Source organism: Antechinus flavipes, chromosome 2 (assembly GCF_016432865.1).
Source record: "Antechinus flavipes isolate AdamAnt ecotype Samford, QLD, Australia chromosome 2, AdamAnt_v2, whole genome shotgun sequence".
NCBI classification, from domain to species: domain Eukaryota; kingdom Metazoa; phylum Chordata; class Mammalia; order Dasyuromorphia; family Dasyuridae; genus Antechinus; species Antechinus flavipes.
The window spans coordinates 527715918-527736049 of record NC_067399.1 but is presented as its reverse complement, the minus strand read 5'-3'; the positions used below and the strand labels follow the sequence as shown (position 1 = coordinate 527736049).

Genomic DNA, 20132 nt, shown 5'->3' with positions numbered 1-20132 from the left:
CCAGAAATATGTTGTACAACAAAGTGCAAGTAGAGTGGTTGGGCCAGAAGTGAGCATGAAAATGTTACCACCTCAGAAAGATAGGTTGAATTCAGACTGAAAAGTATTTCACAGTCTGGCTCCAGTTTTTCCAGACTGTCAGGTCAACAAGCATTTATTAAATATCAGACACTGTGCACAGAGGATGAAAAGAAAGATGAAAATAGACCCTGCTATTAAGAATATCACAATCTAATGTGATACAAATAGAGGACTTTGTATCCTAGAGATAAAGGGGAGTCACTGATACTTATTAAAATGGGGTCATGCATGATCAGTTCTGCACTTTAGGAATATAAATGTGGATGGATTGAAGAAAGGAGAGTCTTTTGAAGCAAGGGCACCATCAGTTTTGAAATAGTTCAGGCAGAGGAAATGAAGGACTTGAATTAAGGTGGTGTGATAGGTGAGCAAATGGAAATATTGGGAAGTGAAATAACAAGACTTGACAAATTGGATATTGATTGGATATAGAGATATGAGAATGATAAGTTTGGCATTATACTTAAATTAGTGAACTTGGGCAGTTGGAGATGGGTGGGGCCCTCAGCAGAAATAAGGAAGTTGGAGGAGATGAGAAGAGAGAAGAAAACCACAAGTTTTGCTTTGCTTTTTTTTTTTTTTTTTTTTTTTTTTTGAGACAATTGGTTTCAAGTGATTTTCCCACAGTTACCCAGCTAATAAGTGTTAAGTATCTTGAGATTGGGTTTGAACTCAGATCCTCCTGATTCCAGGGTTATGCACTGTCCACTGTACCTTTTAGCTGCCCCAAATTATATTTTGGACATGCCTAATCCAACATGTCTGTGGGACATCCAAGTGTGCTAGGGACCATTAAATATGGCAATTTAGAGAGCATTGTTAAGTTGGAGAATCCTATCCCCATCTAATGGGGAAATAAACCAGATTGTAAGAGGTGGATGGTGAAAATATGGAGGCCCTCACTGTCGACAGCTTTTTCTAGGAGTTTGAACAAAAAAAAGATGCTTATTGCCTAAATGACCTTGAGCAAGTCATTTTAATCTTGTGAGGCTTCCAGATCTAGATCTATGGACTTTCCTGAATTCCCTAGCCAGAACTAATTGTTTCTCTTCTCCTAGCTTTAGGCTTGTCCCAAGTACTCTTTAATTAAAGTGCCTTCTTTCTGTGAATATTTCCTATTTATCCTGAACATAGCTTGTTTGTAAATATTTCTTTGCTTGTTCTTTCTGGCATTAAATTGTGAGCTCCTTGAGTTAGAGATTGCCTTACTTGTTTTTGTGTCCCTGATTTTAGCACAGTGCCTAGCACTTAATAGGTGCTTAATAAATGTTTATTGACTGATTTTGTTTTCTAGCCTGTTAGGACTAGAATTGGGAAGATGTTGGAATCCTTACAAAATGTTAACTCATTAGAGTTGATAGAGACAATAATTATCTAATTTAGCATGGTTCAGTATGATTAATCTGATCTTACAAAGAGATGTTATGGGCCAGAAGAAACAAGGTACTAAGTGGAACTGATAGAAACAATGCTTGTGCTGGAGATATTTGGAATGGTGGCTGGCCTCCTGCATGCACTTCCCCCATTGAGACCAAGGCTGGTCTGAAAGGCTCTCCAGAAAGCTGCCCAGCCCCAGATAAGGAGACAAGAGATTCATTCCAACTTTCATCTTGGTGCTGGCTGGAGACAGAAGAAAGCAGAGGCAAAGGACAAGTTGCAAGAGCTCTCCGAACCAAGGAAAGCTGAGGCCTCTTAAGAAAGCGACCCGGGCCCAAGGAAGGAGAAAATAAATATTTGCATTTTATCAGCTGGCTGTTTTTGAGGTGATTATTACTTTTAACTGAAACTAAGGTTGCCTCTAGAAAACCTATCCAAGAAACCTGCTCCCAGAGAGAATCATTATATTATAAAGAAGAGAACACCACAGGAGGGATTTTCAAAGACTATACAGGGGTCCTCAAACTACGGGCTACGGGCCAGATGTGGCAGCTGAGGACCTTTATCCCCCTCACCCAGGGCTATGAAGTTTCTTTATTTAAAGGCCCACAAAAACAAAGTTTTTGTTTTTACTATAGTTCAGCCCTCCAACAGTCTGAGGGACAGTGAATTGGCCCCCTATTTAAAAAGTTTGAGGATCCCTGATCTAGAACATCCCTCTTATTTTACACTTCAGAAAACTGATCAGCCCAAAGAGGTTGTGACTTCCCTTAAGAAAGCAGAACTGGAAAGAGTTCATCAATGGCTCCCCTTTGTAAAACTTACCTTTTGCACTTTTACAAAATACCTTTTATCAAAGATTATGTGCTCATTGTATTTCTTCCACTAAATTTAGTATTCTTTGAAATTAAGGACTTTATCTTTTCATCTTTTATTTCTTTTTCTCTTACTGCATCTAACACACTGAAAACTCTAGATTATTTGTTGGATGAATAAATGTTTTATTGAATAGAAGAAACTTTGATGGATAGACTACTAATAGACAATAAGACAAAATAGTCTTAATAGCCATCCTAGGCAACTGCTTATATATAATTCAAATTCAGGGGATTTAGGATTAGCTGTTATGATACTTAAACTCAAGTTTCTTACAGAAGAGTGATTTCAGTCTTTCATACTTTCTTATCCCATTATTTCAGTAATTCAAGTTTTCATCCTTTACCCCTTACTCTCTTTCTTATCACTCTTATCCAGTCTGTTGCCCTTTCCTTTTGATTCTACCTTTACAACATTGTCCATAAATGTCCACTTCTCTCTTCAAGCAAGAGTACCACCTGGATGCAAATTCTCATAAACTTATGCCCAGGCTAGTCAAATAGTCTGCCATTTGGCCAATCTGTTGAAATTCTATGCCTACAATCTCCATCCTACATTCAACTGTCAAAGTGATTTTCCTAAAGTTGAGGTCTGGCCATCTTACTAACCTATCCAACAAATTCCAGAGACTCCGCGTTGTTTCTAAGGTCAGAGGTAAAACAAAACAAAATAAAAAAAAAACTTTGGTCTTTAAAACCCATTCTTCCTTTTTGATTTTATACTTTTATTCTTCTTCTCATTCTAGGTAAATCAGTGATACTTCATCTCCCAAGCCATGCATTTTCACTGACCATTTTATGTTAAAAATTCTCTCCTTCCTCAAATCCTTCTTTTGACTTCCCCGGCTCTTAGCTGAAATCCTATCTGCCTGAAACCTTTCCTGTTTTCCTCTGTGATGATTCTGTTTTTCTTGAACATGTTTTATTTGTTCATAATTGTTTCTATGTTACTTAAAATCATTGGGAGTGCTTTTACCTTCCCTCCCCCTCTTCCCCCTCCACTTCCCCCTCCCCCACAATATCCCAGAACCTAGAACACAATAAATGTTACTGAATGATTGCTCTTTCTCTTTTGAAGGACTGTGTGGATTAAAGACTTGGGATACTGTTTTATTTCCAAAATTGCTTAGGACTAGTTCTACCTTGAATCTCTTTGACTACAAATTTTAAGAACCTCTTCAACAGTTTAAAATACTTATATCTTTCCTCCTCTTGGCACTTTGCCTGTATCCCTAGCAATATAAAAGCTAACCAAAACAGTCCCTACCCTCTAGGAGTTTACCTTCTGTTGAGGAAAAAAAAAACAACAACACTATTTTTATCCTTTCGGATTTACTTTCTTTTGGGGTAGACCACTCATAGATTCAAGTAAATTTAAGGTAGTTTTGGATGTTGGTGGTATAGGAGGTACTTAGCAGCTGGGGTTGGGGGTGAAGGGAAGAGGGCTCCACAGGATCCAAGAAAGTTTCCAGTAGGTTATATTTAACTGAGCTTTGAAGCTGGCTAGGGATTCTGCGAGGCTGAAGTGAGGTGGGAATGTATTATTGTCATGGGACACAGTCTTTTCAAAGGCATGGGGTTGGAAGATGGAATGGTATGTATGACAGACAGTAAATAGTCCATTTTGGATGGAATGGAGTATACAGAAAGGGGAATAATATACAGTAAATCTGGGACTTTAAAAATCAGAGTCATATATATCTTGATCTAAAAGTGCCAGGAGGCTAGAGGAGCTTTTTGAATAGGGGAGTGACATGATCAGAGATAGACTTTGGGGTTCTTATTTTGACAGCTGATTGACCCTTCCTGTCTAACCCCCTCCATCCAATTCTTGATCTTCTCTCCTCCTTGAACTCATTCCACTCATCATTTATTCTTTCATCTCTTTCTCATCTCTCTCCTCTCAGCCTGCAAAAAAACAAAATTAAAAATTAGCTAGTCTTCATATCTCATTGATTCAGAGCTAGAAAGGGCCTTAAAAGTTGCCTGGTACAATTTCATTTCACAAATGAGGAAACTAAGACCTAGAGAAATTGAATGACTTGCCCAAGATCACAATCAGCAATTGGCAGAGCTGAGGATCTGAACCTAGTCCTTTAGTATTCTTTGCCCTAGTGATAGTCTAGGAAAGAAATGATGAGAATGGATGCTGTGTTAGTGGAGAGAAAGAGCTGACTAAAAAGGATGGATGAGGGAAGGATGGTGAAAAGAGCCAGGACTAGAGTCAGGATCTTGGTTTAAATTGAAACTAATTTTCATCTTCCTCTCATTCTCCAGATATGTGTGTTATGATAAGGCTCTGTCTAGGATCTTTTTCTTTTTTTCTTTATAATCTCTTAGCAATCTCATCTATTTCTTACACACACACACACACACACACACACACACACACACACACACACACACACACCCACCCTCAGTTTTTCTCTTGAGCTCCTCTTTATCTTTTTCAATTGTTTACTTAAACATTTCCACATAAGATTTTACACTAATATCTTAAACACTATGTTCAATTAAACTAATCATTTCACTACACTCCCCTTTCTCCCTAACTTGTTAGTAAAATGGATAGCACCTCTATCCTATCAGGGACTTAAAGACAAATCCTCTTTCTCACTTTAGTACAATTAATTGCCAATATTCGTTGAGTCTACCTATACAATATTTTCCCTATGCCATATCCTTTTTCATTTATTTTGGAATTGGAAGTGATTTCAGGAATCTTTCACTCTAATCCTTCACTCTAATCACTCTAATCCTTGGAAATAAAACTGCTCAGAGGTAAAGTAGTGTCCCAGGACAACTAGCTAATAAGAAATATAGCACATTCTTTGTTTTCAAATCTAGTGCTTTCATCTCTTATTACCATCCTAATTTAGGACCTCATTTATGTCTTCCTGGGATATTAAAATAGCTTCCTAACTAGCCTTCCTCTTTCTAGTATATCTCATCTTTTCATTCAATAGAGTAGTCTTAATGCTACAGGGCATGCCCTTGTTCTGAATTCAGTACCTCTTCTTTTATATGATAAAATACCTAACTCTGGCATGGAACCACAGTCTGGCTCTAATATACTTTTCCAGGTTTATTTCACTCAATTCCATATACCCACAATGGCAGGGATTCTTAACCTTTTTTTTTTTTTTTTTTTTTTTAAGGTTATAGACCCTTTGGCAGTAGAGTAAAAACTATGGATTTTTTTTCAGAATAAGATTTTTAAATGCAAAATAAAATATACAAGATTACAAAAGAAATTATAATTAAATGCAATTATCATCTGAAATCATAAAGTCATATTATGCCTTTATAATCTTAGGAGAATAGAAAGGGAGGAGGAAAATGAAGAGGGAGCAGGAAAAGGAAAGTTTGAAGAAATTACAAGACGTGGATTCAAACAAAAAGGCAGCTGACATTTAAATCTCATTCTCATATGAAGGGGTCAAAGTTTGCACGATTGGATACAAAAATATATTTTATTCAACAGGGAATAGGAGAGAAATGGGAGAAAGGAGAGGGGAATTAAAGGGAGTATAGATTAAAGGAATTTTTAGACCTAAGTGAAACAAACTCTTAAGGATGTACAAAAATATTTATAACCATTTTCTATCATGGCAAAGAATTAGAATCTGAGGGAGTACCCATTCATTGAGCAATGAATGACCAAATAAATTATGGTTGTAAAATGTGATGGAATGCGGTTGTGCTATAAGAAATAGTGGTTTTGGAAGAACTTGGAGAGGCTTTTCTACTTGCCTGAAATTCACTCCTTATCTATCTCCAAATGTTATGCAGTTTTGGGTTTTCAAGTTCTAGGTACATACCATCTACTCCAGGAAGCTTCCACCTCTTCCATCCCAGTTGAAAAATAGTTTTTAAAAAAACAGTTCAGGGCAGCTAGCTGGTACAGTGGATAGAGCACCAGCCCTGAAATCAGGAGGACCTGAGTTCAAATGTAGCCTCAGAGACTTAACACTTCCTATCTGTGGGATCCTGGGCAAGTCATTTAATCCCATTTGCGTCAGGGAAAAAAAGTGGTTCATATTTTATTATTTTCAAGTAACAAATATGTTTTTTAATTATTGTCTCTCCTCTCATATGCCACAATGAGCAGGTTTAAAAACAAATCAAATCCCCATATCAGTCATGTTTGAAAATGTTTGTCTCTGAATTTAAAATTCATTGCCTCTCTGTCAAGTTTTGAATAGTGTTTTTTTCCTTGATTCTTTTGGTTTCATGATTTATTGTTCCCTCACATTTTCTTAGAACACTTTGATTGAATCATGCCTTTGCTATAATCACATTTTACTTTATGTTATGCTTATTTGTGTATATCTCTTCGATAGATACTGTGTTTTTTTTATCTTTCTATCTTTGCATTTAGCAGCATTTAATTTTAACAATAACTTAGTTGATATGAGATCCTTAATAATATTATAAAGTGGGATGCTTTGTAAAATGCTTACAAAGAATCCTAGAGTCAGCTCTGGAGTAATTCTTTTTACTTGTCTGACAGATCTTCTCACTGTCTTCCCTTCAGGCTCATTATTCTTGTTTTCACTTTATAGGTGAAGAAACAGGTTCAGAGACTTGCCCATCATAACAAAGCTAGTAAATGTCAGAATAGAGGCTTGAATTATTCATCCTCCATCTTCTAGTACAGTGTTTGTTTGTTTTTTTTTTCCCCCAATTAAATTTGATGAAGAGAGATCTTGAGAAATATAAGCTGGAAGCCATTGTACTATATTACTGTATACCTCTTTTCCTGTTTAGCTTCATGCCCATTTTCCTTTTAGATAAAGATTAAAAGCAAATGAATTCATTTGGCTGGTAAATTTTATCAGTATTTTGGGAATGGGAATGAGCAGTTGGGCTACAGACATAAAAGCAAAGGAAGGTAAATATGGTATCTTCTAACACATAGAAACTAATCTTATTTTGATCTAATTTTCCTCTTTATTTTGACTGATATATCGGGATAAGACCCAGATGTGTGGTTTTTCTTTGTTAAATAGAAAATATTTCATTCTCACATGGTCATATTACAGATTGACAAAATATCTCTTCTTATCTTCTTGAAATTCAAGATTGCCTATTGTATTTGATAAGGCACTGGATTTTGTAAATATTTAGATTTGGTGCATTTTGTTAGTATTTGTAATTAGGCTTTAAGTAGAGATGTTTAATGAACTATAATGGTCCAGCACAGATTGACTTTTAATGAAAGGGGATATTATTTTCCCAGTTCCTGTTTTGTTGCTTAAGCCATTATTTGGAATTAGAAACCATTTCTGCTATGAATTTTATTACTAAGAATTATGTGATTTGTGTTCTTTGCTTTAAAGTTTTAATTTTTATTATTTAAAAGGAAATAAACAGTAATACATGAAATCTATTAGACATTCCAGAAGATTACTTGATAAATTATAGGAGAGTGCTGTATTTAAAGAAAGAGGTTCCTGTTGTACATTATAAGTGTCAGTTGAAATTAGCATTGATGTATTCAAATGGTTTGATGCTTATAATCTTATACTGAACTCCTTGACCATCTTCCCAAAAAGCTATCACCAAGAAATTTATTATTCTGTAAGGTTGCATCAATTTTGGTACTTGCACTTCATCAGTACATCCAAGGTGCTGGAAATTTTCCTTGATTCCTTGCCATAAGAATACTCTGCTAGCCACCTGTCATCTCTTGCTCTTGTCATGTAACCAGTTCATCCTTTCCATGTCACACACATGATTCTTCGATAAAATCCTTTACTCTTTTTCTTAAATTCCTAGTTCATTATATGTTGCAGTCTGCTTAGTTTCATTGTATGTATTTACATTGTTTGTGTGAACTTATTTATTTATTGCTGTTTTGGAAATATTGGGATATCCTGATATAGCAATACTAGTATAAAAATTAATAAATTAGTAAAAACCTAGTAAAATTGAGAGCTCTGCCAAAGCCATACAAGCTGTTCTTTTCTACTCTTGAGATCAGCAATTTTTCGATCTGTTCCCTGTCCCAGATAAACATACTGTAGGGCAAATTTTATAGGATGTCTTTTCAAATGAATCTGAGCAACAGGTATTTCATCTACTTGCTGTTTCCAATGTGATTAATGCTTTTTTTTTAAATAACTTTTTATTGATAGAACTCATGCCAGGGTAATTTTTTACAACATTATCCCTTGCATTCACTTCTGTTCCGATTTTTCCCCTCCCTTCGTCTACCTCCTCCCCCAGATGGCAAGCAATCCTTTACATGTTGAATAGGTTACAGTATATCCTGGATACGATATACGTGTGCAGAACTGAATCGTTTTCTTGTTGCACAGGGAGAATTGAATTCAGAAGGTATAAATAATCCGGGAAGAAAAACAAAAATGCAAGCAGTTTATATTCATCTCCTAGTGTTCTTTCTTTGGGTGTAGCTGCTTCTGCCCATCTTCAATGTGATTAATGTAATCAAATATCCAAAATCATTATGGATATAGACCTTTTAAAAGACCTCTTAATAAATTGTTGGTGGAATTGTAAACTGATCCAATCATTCTGAAGAGCAATATGGAACTATGCCCAAAGGGCTGTCATACTGTATACCTTTTTAATCCAACAGTGTCTCTACTGGACTTGTATGTCAAAGAGATCATAAAAGGAGGGAAAGGGTCCCACATGTACAAAATTGTAGTAGTATTTTTTGTAATGGCAAACAACTGGACACTGAGTGGATGCCCATCAATTGGAGAATGGCTGAATAAGTTATGGTATATGAATGTTATGGAATATTACTGTTCTATAAGAAACGATCAGGAGGATGATTTCAGAGAGGCCTGGAGAGATTTATATGAACTAATGATAAATGAAATGAACAGAACCAGGAGGTCATTGTACAAGACAACAGCAAGATTATACGATGATCAATTCTGATGGATATGACTCTTTTCAACAATGACATGATTTAGGCCAGTTCCATTGAATGATCTTGTGATGGACAGAATCATCTGCACCCAGAGAAAGGACTATGGGGACTGAGCGTGGATTACAACATATTTTTACTTTTTGTTGTTTGTTTGCGTTTTGTTTTCTTTTTTCTTTTTTTTCCCCTTTTTGATCTGATTTTTCTTGTGCAGCATGAAAATTGTGGAAACGTGTATAGAAGAATTGTACATGTTTAACATATGTTTAATTACTTGCTGTCTAGGGGAGGAGGTCAGAGGAAGAGAGGGAGAAAAAAATTTGGAGCACAAGGTTTTGCAAGGGTGAATGAATGAATTAACTATCTATGTGTATGTTTTGAAAATGAAAAACTTAAAAAAGATTAGCCTAGGTTGGTTTAAAGCCGAAATTGCAAACTCATCCCCTATGAACTGTTAGGAGGATGAGTTATGGGAAAAAGCTAATTATATTCAGAAGTAGAAATTGTTTTGGTCTATCCACTTGGGAATGTTTCATCAATTTTAACTAAGTCAAAAGAATGTACAATTATTATTTTAAGTTTAGGTTTCAATGAAATAAACCTGCCTGCTTTTCTCATCTCATCATTTTCTCATCTGAATGACTTTTATAGGCCATCTTGGATTGAAAGGAAAGTAACAATAAACTGTTTAAATATATTTTTAAAATTAATTGAAAGAAATTCTTACTTAAATTTCAATATAATTTTTGGAAGGATATCAGATATTCAGTAGATAATCAAATGTTTAGTGACTTTAATTTAACATCAGTGAGTTATTGTTTTTTTATTTTTTTGGTAATACTTTCTGAACTTTGGATTCTGATTGTATTTCTTCTTGATATGGGACCTGGAATCATAGATTGAAAAGTTATTTAGTCCAACCACCTCATAATATTATTAGCTAAAAATATTTAGTGTTTTAAATTTAAAAGGCAGTTTGTATATATATTCTCATTTCTCACTACAATCCTATGAGGTAGGTGCAATTATTTGCCTTTTCTTTCATGAGCAAATTGACAAGAGGCCAAATGATTTATCTGAAGTAAGATAGCAATATTTAGAGCCTGTGTTGAAATCCAGATGCTTTAACTTTCAATCCAGGGAATCTGCCACTTATATCACAGTGGAAAAGCGTTTGGCCAAGAAATTTCTTGGTAAAAATTAAGTCATATTTGATTTCTTAAAACAGCTTAGCTTGCTTTTTACCCTTCCTATGTTGAAAGAAAACATATACATCATCTTTACTGGCTGACTTGATTTTCATACTGCTGAAATGGAAAGATTCTAAAATTGCAGTATTATATTTGTGGTTTTATTTTTGTGTCTCAAGTCTAACAAGATCAAATAATGTAGTTAGTAAGAATAGGGTATTATTTTTCATATTTTTGAAATGAGACTTTTGCATTAACTATATTTGAATATGTTTCCACTATATCTACGATATCAACAATGTGGATAAATGCACGCTTTTGAGCTAAACAGTTAGATTATTGATTTTTTTCCTCTTGGGAGACATTTCAGTCTTTGACCATTTGTAGTAATTCTTATTTCATTCAGCATTTGACATGTTTGTAGCTAATTGCAAAAAATATGTAAAGCAAAAATTATAAATCATTATTATACTTTATTAAAATATAGAAGATCTTGAGGTATTTGTGGTTTTATATTGTTCAGGTTTATATAATTAGATGATAATTTTAAAGAAGTTTCCATTTGAAAAATCATCCCATGTTTATTCTGCAAAGAGAAATGAATTTTAGTAAGAATAAGTGATATCCTTTATCTGGTTGTTTAAAAAGAAAAGACATTTCCTAGTTCTTTGACTTCTTTGTACTAGGCATTGGGGATATGCAAAAATTAAATACCGCACCTGCCCTCCAGATTTCAAGTTTAGTACATTGGGTTTGTCACTTAGTGTGAGTATACATTCTTATAAATTGTTGCCTTTTAGATGAAGAAAACCAGAAAGGATTACTTTATCTTCAAATATAGCAATAGTAGTTTCTGTTTCTCAATTTGAAGGATGTTCCATCATAGAAGAAAACAAACTCATAGTGCTATTCTTTACTACAACAGCACCTCAAGTATATGTGGAATAATCATGTATTGACTCAACTCTCTATAGCAAAAAAGAAAATCTGGATTAAAAAGAATTAATCTACTAATCTGCTATTTCTCTTTATATTACTAAAATGAATTACAACTTTCACATCCAGTTTTAAGAAACAAACAAAAAAATGGCCTTAGGTTCCAATTTGTCTCCGGGCACATTTTAATATTTTAAGTACTGGTCTAGTTAATGCTATTACTGGAAACTCTTTCACATTCTCCTTTTTTGTAGGGAGAAATTATTTCAGAAACCATTCTCATGACATATATTTATAAAAAAAAAAGTTCAGGGTAATTATGTGATCCTGTGAGCTCTAAAACAAAATTCCCCAAAGTCATTATTACTCCAGCATTATTTTCTTCATTTAAATTTTACTTTTCTTGAGGTAGTTGTCATTTAAAAAATGTTATTCTTTGTTAATAGAATGACTATTAACTATTACTATTAACTTATTTTTTCATAACTTTTTATTAACTTATTCTTTAAAAAATTTTAAAATATCTTTTAAAAATTATTATTATAGTTTTTTATTTACAAGATATATGCATAGGTAATTTTTCAGCATTGACAGTTGCAAATCCTTTTGTTACAACTTTCCCCCTCCTTCCCCCCACCCCTTCCCTCAGATGGCAGGTAAACCAATACATTTAACTATTATTCTTCACAAGATGATATAGTCATACCACAATGCCAGAATTACCTATCTACTCTTTGTGCAAAGTGATTTCTGTCACAATTACAGTGATGCTTGTCTTCTTAGGATTGATCTCTTTTTAGAAAGCAGAGAGGATTAACTTGTTAAAGACATACATTAAGGTTTGAGAAAATTAATAATAAGGGAATACTTAGATAGAACAGGGGATAGTACTTATAACTGAACTTCAGACCAGTCTTTGTGAACTTGAGTAAGCCCCCATCACTTATCTTAGAAGGCAGCCTCTCTCCTTTCTTTTCTTTTAAAATTTTAAAAAATTTGTTGTAGCTAGTAGTTGATGTACTTTTTTTTTTTTAAGTTTATTAATTGATAACTTTTAATTTCTTTCAGCCCCAGTAACTTTCTCTTGTAAGCAGAACGTTATTTATTTTCCTTTTTTCTTTTTAATAATAGTGTTTTATTTTCAAAATTTATGCAAGGATAGTTTTTAATGTTCATCCTTGCAAAACCTTATGTTCTAAATGTTTCTCCTTTCCTCCAACCCCTCTAGATAGCAAGTAACCTGATATATGTTAAACATGTACAATTCTTCTATACATATTTCCACATTATCACTTTGTACAAGAAAAATCAGATCACACTGGAAAAAAATTGAGAGAGTAGAAAAAGCAAGCAAACAACAGAAAAGATGAAAATACTATGTTGTGATCCATACTTAGTATCTACAGTCCTCTTTCTGAATGCAGATGGCTCTCTCCATCACAAGTCTATTAGAATTGGCCTGAATCACCTCATTGTTGAAAAGAGCCATGTCCATCATCTTGTTGCTGTGTTTAATGATCTCCTGGTTTTAATCACTTCACTTTACATCAGTTCATGTAAGTCTCTCCAGGTCTTTCTGAAGTCATCCTGCTAATCATTTCTTATAAAACAATAATATTCCATAACATTCATATACCATAATTTATTCAGCCTTTCCCCAACTGATGGGCATCCACTCAATTTCCAGTTTCTTGCCACTACAAAGAGCTGCTACAAACACTTTTGCACATGTGGGTCTTTTTTCCCTCTTTTATGATCTCTTTGGGATTCAAATCCAATAGAGACATTGCTGGATCAAAGGGTATGCAGTTTGATAGCACTTTGGGCATAGTTCTAGTAAGAAATTTTTAAAAAAATCATTAAAACCAAACACATCGATCTAGTGTGAAGGAAAATGCTACATTCCCACACTGAGTGCTCACCACTTTTTAAAGATTGGAGGTACCTTTGCTAATCTCTTAGGAGCCCCACTCTGTCCTTATAATTACTCAGATTCCTATTTCCATTACATTGTTGTAGTTTTTCTGTGGATCCACCCTCTCCCCTCTCTTCCCCCCTCCCTTTTCACTGCCACCCTTCCTTTTCCAATCTCTCTAGGTTTTAGTCTCAATCTGAATGAAGTGTTTGGATTTCGGCAGCAAATAATGTGATTGAGGTAAGCAATTGGCACTAAATGTTGGGGTTCCGTTGTGAAGAATTCACAATGGCCTTTCTTTTTGGCAAAAGGTAGGTTTATTTTTGAGAAGAGGTTACAAAGTGAAGAGGTAAAAGGACACCGCAGATATGAAATAGTTAGGAGAGCATATAAATAGAGACCATAAGGCATGTGGGACAAGGAGAAGAAAAATACCATGGAGCATAGGGCCATGATGGGCTAACCCAGAAGAATTCAGCAAAGATGGTATGGGCCATGGGCAGATTTATAAAGGAAATTTAACCTCAGGGGTTTGACATAACTTGACTTTCTGGATACAGTACAGTGGGGTTACACAAGACCGGAGGTGGGATTGTAAGGTTGAGCTGATCCCCATCAGTGCCCTCAGGGAGTAATCTTAGTATTTCCGGCTTTCTCTGCCAATCTGATCTTGTAGCCCAGAACCTCAGCATCAAGATTGACAGAAAATAAAGTTAAAAAATTTAATATATAAAAAAACTTTAATATGTAGCAATACTAGACTTGATGTCATAAGGTTTGATGTTGTACTTATTAGCTTTGTGAGCTTGGGACAAGTCCTTTGATCTCAAGATAAAACGAATTAGTTGGAATCCTTGATTCCCTAAGGTCTCTTGCAGCTTTATCTTTTGATACGTTTTTGCATATTCATTTGAAATTTAGATTTTAATGAGTCACCTAAGTAAATACACAGGTAGTATCAGAGCTTGGACTCAGGACTTTTGGAACTATGTACCATTCTCTTCTCTGTGCCATCTTGCCTCTTCATGCTCTAGAGACAAGTGCTACAGTGGAAGTATGCTGGAATTGGAGATTAGGAATTCCAGCTCTTCTCCTTGATGTTTGTTTATTCTTTCTTGAAGATGATAATTTTTGATGTTTATATACTGATTACTGACTTATGGTTTATAGAACACTTTCCTATTAGCACTTAGCTTTCTTGCAGTCTGCAACATGAAGCCTTTCCTGATTTCTATTATCTTCTCTCCAAAATTGTTATATTTATTATATATTTATATTCCAGATACCTGTATGTATACATATTGTTTCCCATAGAATTTAAGCTCCTTGAGAATGGTTTTTGTCTTTGTATTCCCAGTACTCAATAAATTCTTGTTGATTGTTCTGATCCTACTAGATCCTATACATGGGGTATCTAAATGTCAATTACAGAAATACATTATGAAGCACTATGTAAGATGGCATTTATATTTAACAAATGACATATGGGATAATATCTGTGAAATAATATGATCAGAAAAGAAGATGGGCTGGTCATATAACAAGACTATAACACATGACAAAACTAAGTCCTGTATCCACAAAATGCTAAAAGACCTTAGAATATTGAGTAGAGGGTATGGTTTGAAATTTAGTAGATGAATTTTGAATAGGTTGAGATTGATCCAGTGAATATATTCACATGGATGGGATCCTGGATTCTTTGAATTGTTATTATTGCCATTGTGATTATTTTTTTCCTATCTACTTGTTTATTTAAAAAAATTATTAGTATTTTATTTTTCCTAATATATACAAAGATAGTTTTCAATATTCACCTTTGCAAAATCTTGTATTCCAAATTTTTCTCCCTCCCTCCCTCTCCTAGATAACAAGTAATCCAATATTGCTTAAACATGTGCAATTCTTCTATAGATAGTCCACATTTATTGCACTTAATTTTTAATAGTGTTTTATTTTTCCAAATAAATGCAAATAGTTTTCTGCATTCACCTTTGCAAAACCTTGTATTCCAAATTTTTCTCCCTCTCTCTTCCCCTGTTCCCCCTCCCTAAGATAGTAGACAATACGACATAAGTTAAACATGTACAATTCTTCTAAACATTATTTCCATATAGTTTTATAGCTCTTTTGGCATAGTTCCAAATTGCACTCAAGAATGGCTGGATCATTTCAAAACTCCACCACATCATTGTTAATAGTAATAGTAACTAGCATTTATATAGTGTTATAAAATTGGCAAAGCATTTTAATATATGAAAAGTTTGAGTGACATAGTTTCTGGGTAATTAACCATTTTATAAATTATGTTAGAGAATAATTATTAAAGGGGGAGGGTTATTGGATCATGTCTCATAAACCAAAGACCCTTTATGAAATTCTCTGAATGTTTATATGCCTTTGGAAGAGTGATGTTATTGAAGTGGAAATCAACTCTGATTGGTTAACAAGTGATGAGAAAATGAATATACTGAGAGGTAGGTTTGTCCTACTGAGGGTCTCTGGGACTATGACCCTAATTACTCCATTTTATATAGAGAAACTTATCTATATCCATATCACCCCATTTAGGGTAATCTAGATTAAAGGGGGAATCCACATCTACCCAGCTCTGTCTGACTAAAATACAATGGGCTGAAAACCAACACTTTCACATACAGTAAAATTTTTTGTTACCTTTAGAATAGATCTAAGTTTTTAATTTCATTATCAGCCCTGTTCTGTCTACTTTGCCCAAAGGAATATAAACTTTGATCACTGAAACCTAGCCAGATATCTTGTGGTTTGTAGGCTAGTTTTCTTTTTTATGGATCATACTTTAAACTCAAATTACTCTTGCTCTTTTTGGCCAACAGTTAAGTCCCAGCCCAAGATTCATTTGGTCATTGTTTGGATGGTGTCTCAGAATGAATGTAAATAGTACTTATTTCTGTTTTGGTCAAAAACCCTGAAGGTATATGGAGTTTTTAGAAATATACCTAGAAATGTTATCATTAGATGTATTTCACATATCTGATATATTTTCTATATCTAATAAATTATTTATATTTATATATCTGAATATCTTGATTATCAGATGTATTATAGATGAGAAATGATATATTTAGAGAATCCACTAAAAAACTACTTGAAATTTGTTGTGTTTCTAGTATCTGTGTATTCTCTAGGATTCTCTAAGTATAACATCATATCAATAGTGATAGTTTTGTTTCCTCATTACCCACTTTAATTCTTTCAATTTCTTCTCTTATTATCTAGTACAATATTGTGTATGTGTGTGATGACATATAATGTTTGCTGATGTCTTTAGATAGATGCTGCTTCTCATTTTAAAGAAAATTCCATTTATTTATATGCTCTTTAGTGTTTTTATTAGGAAAAGGTGTTGGTTATGTTAGTTTTGTTATTGAATGGTCATTTATACTGATAGTTTATTTTATATTTAAATAGTCTTGCATTGCTGGTATAAATCTCACTTGCTGATGGCGTATTATTTGATTATAAGTTTGCTAATATTCTTCTGTTAAGATTTTTGCATCAATATTCATTAAGGAAATTGGTCTATAATTTTTTTTTCTTCTGTTTTGGCTCTTCCTGTTTTAGGTATCAGCCGCATATCTGTGTCATAACAGAAATTTGGTAGGATTCTCTATTCCTCTGTTTTTCCACATAATTTATATAGTATTGGAATTAATTGTTCTTTAAATATTTGGTAGAATTCACTTGTAAATCTATCTGGCCCTGGAGATTTTTTCTTAGGTAATTCATTGATGGCCTTGTTCCATTTCTTTTTCTAAGATGGGATTATTTAGGTAATTTATTTTTCTTCTGTTAATTGGGGCAATTTATATTTTTGTATATATTCATCTATTTCAATTAGATTGTCAATTTATTGGCATATACAGTTAGGCTTTTAATCACTTTTGAAATTCTTTCCTAGTTGCTGGTTAGTTTTTACTTAAAAATAAATTATTATTATTATACCTTGTTTTTATATTACTTAGATTTCCCAGTGCATCTTCCTTCTCTTTCCAAAGATCCACCTCTTGTAACAGACAAAAGAGAGGGAGAGGACCATTTCAGCAAAACTAGCAAGCATATTTTAAAAATTGACATTATATGTGATGTTTCACACCTTTTACTTTCCCCATCTCCCATCACTGTCCCTCAACTCTTTCTATGAAGGAGCAAGGTAAATTTTCCAGACTCATTTGGGGCTAAGTTTAGTCATTATGATTTTGCAGTATTCATTTTTCAAATCAATAAGTATTAAGTTTCTGTTATATGTTAGATGTTGTTAAGCTCTGGGGATACAAAGAAAGACAAAGAACATTATCTTCTCTCAAGAAGAAGAATTGGTTGTATGATATCTTCTCCACTAGGTAATACCTAGTGGAGAAGATATCATACAACCATACCTAGTGGAGAAGATATCATACAACCAATTATGCACAAAGAAGATATCAATTGGAAGTAATTTCAAGGAAGGCAAGATTCAGGAGGATTAGTAATAGCATCTTGCAAAAAGTGTTTTAGCAGGGACTTGAAGGAAGCCAGAGAAGCCAGGACACAGATATGAGATGGAAAAGAATTCTAGTGTTGGGAGACAGCCACTGAAAATATATGGAGCTGGGGGATGGAATGTGATTAGCAAGGAGGCCAGATTCACTAGGTTACAGAGAACATGGAGGGACAGTAAGGCGTATGTAAAAAGACTGGAAAGGTAGGAAGGGGCAGTGTTCTAAAAGGCTTTAAAAAGTCAAATGGAGGATTTCATGTTTAGTCCTGGGAGATAAAATAGGGAGTTTATTCAATAAGAGAGGAATACAAATATAGACCTGCAGTTTAAGGTCATTTTTAACAGCTGAATGGAGAATGCTCTGTGGGGAGAGACTTAAGTCAGAGAGCCCAACAAGCAACCCAGAGTGCTGATCAGAGGAGAGGAGGGGGTGTGTAAGTTAGATTGTGAAGGTAAAGAATGAATTCTGGACTTGGAAACCAGTTGGATGTGAGGAAGTGAGAATGAGGAGTCAAAAAATGAGACCTAAGGTACAAGTCTGAGTGACTGGGAAGATGGTGTTTTATTTATTTATTTTTAAATTTATTTGGCAATAATAAGAAAGTTAAGAAGAGGGAGTTTGAGGGAAAAGACATAAGTTCAGTTTTAACCTGTTCAGTTTAAGATATCTATGAAACCTCTTTTGAGATTTCCATTTAGCATTTGGAAATTTGAGATTGGAGGTCAAAAAAGAGATGTTAGGACTAGACAAATAGCTCTGAGAATCATTAGCATAGAAACAATATATGAATCCATGAGTGTCGATAGAATAGAGAGAAAAGAAAAGAGGGTCTAAGACCAAGATTTAGATGAAATCATGTTGAATAGACATGATCTGAATGATGTTCCATTAGAGGCAACTGACAGGAAGGGAAGAGAACTAGGAGAGAGCATTATTAGGAAAACAGAAAGAAAAGAGAATATCAAAGAGAAGGTATGAAGAAATGACAGTTTATGAGGAATGTGATAAGTAAAAATGTCAGGTTTTTGGAAGCACATCTTTATGTTTGGATTGCTCTCAAAATTAGACTTCTACTTGCTAAATTAACTTTATAGCAGATAGTTCAAATAATATTCATGACAATTTATGATTTAAATTTATTAATGGGTTAAATATCTTACCTTTCTTATAAAGCTAGGTTTTAAGTGTCAAGAGTTAGGTTTTAAACTGTTTCCTGAGAGGAAAGGACCAGTATTTGCTCATCTATACTCTGCTCTTATCATTGTAAACCTCTTTCTATATAAGCTGCCTCACTACTCAATTACTTCATCAACCTATGTACAACAGAGAAAAAGCCTCTTCATGACTATCCTGCAATGAAGAGAAATATTAGGCAAGACTTTTGCTTATTATTTTTCACAGATTTCACTCCATAGATAAAATGATGTTCTTATTCCAAAGCAGGTTAGGCTAATTTAGATAATGTATAAGAGACTATAGTTATTCATGTTACTATTTTGCAAGGCTGAAAAATCTTTTCTCTTCCTCAACAGCAAATATTACTTTCAAGAAAACATTTTTATTTGATTTTTGGGCAATCTGTGAAAAGCATTTTATTTTTTGACTAAATTTAGATAGAATATGGGGGGGTAGGAAAATTTAAAGGTTAAAAATGTCAAGTAACATTGATCATTGAATCACTTAATAGGATGTTAACATATATCCATTTTCTTTCTGAATCCTTCTGGAGTCTGCTGACAATCCATTGTTTACTTTACAACAGAATTTTAGCCATGTAGGAGAATAATGCTCTGATTCTTTTCCATCATACCTGTATTCTAGAAGATAAGGTTTTGGAAATCTGTTCTTTTTCATAGTAAGATGTAGTTATTCAGGAATGATGAGGGTACCATCATATCAGGTAACAAATAATTAATCCATCTCTAATTTATTGAGATTAGAATCATTATTTTATATAAAGAATAAGCAAGAAAGAAAACAGGTATATTTGTATTTTTTTTTTTTTTTTAGTGATAGTAATTTCTAATCCCTTGGTTTCTGAATTCATATGTTCTTTTTACATTAAAGCTTAGTTCAGTGAGAAAATTATAGGTAAATATCATAGATTTTCCTCTATATCAAGGGACAACCTAGAGATCTTAATTTCTAGATATAAGGAAAAATAATTTTTAAAGAGACTGTTTTTATATACAAAGTTAATTTAGAAGAACCTGATATTTATTCTTAGGGAGGAAAAGCCTTTAAACCTGATAATGGCAAAAGTGGGAAGTGCTTTTTGTATTAAATATAACAGGCATACAAAATTTTATTCAATGGTTAAAAGAGACCTGTGAG

The 20132-nt window shown here is 33.8% G+C and overlaps 1 protein-coding gene across 5 annotated transcripts in view; it reads left to right on the top strand.

Moving 5' to 3' along the window:
- Positions 1-20132, top strand: part of CCPG1 (cell cycle progression 1) — a 59649-nt gene that overhangs the window by 1071 nt on the left and 38446 nt on the right. The window contains exon 1 of one of the 5 annotated variants that reach the window (XM_051980687.1): positions 19630-19698. The exons of 3 other annotated variants lie outside the window; for them this stretch is intronic. The gene's annotated coding sequence lies outside the window, so the exon portion shown is untranslated. Of the gene's footprint in view, positions 1-19629; positions 19699-20132 lie in introns of those variants that run through there. One more of the 5 variants, XM_051980685.1, reaches the window with a different exon arrangement.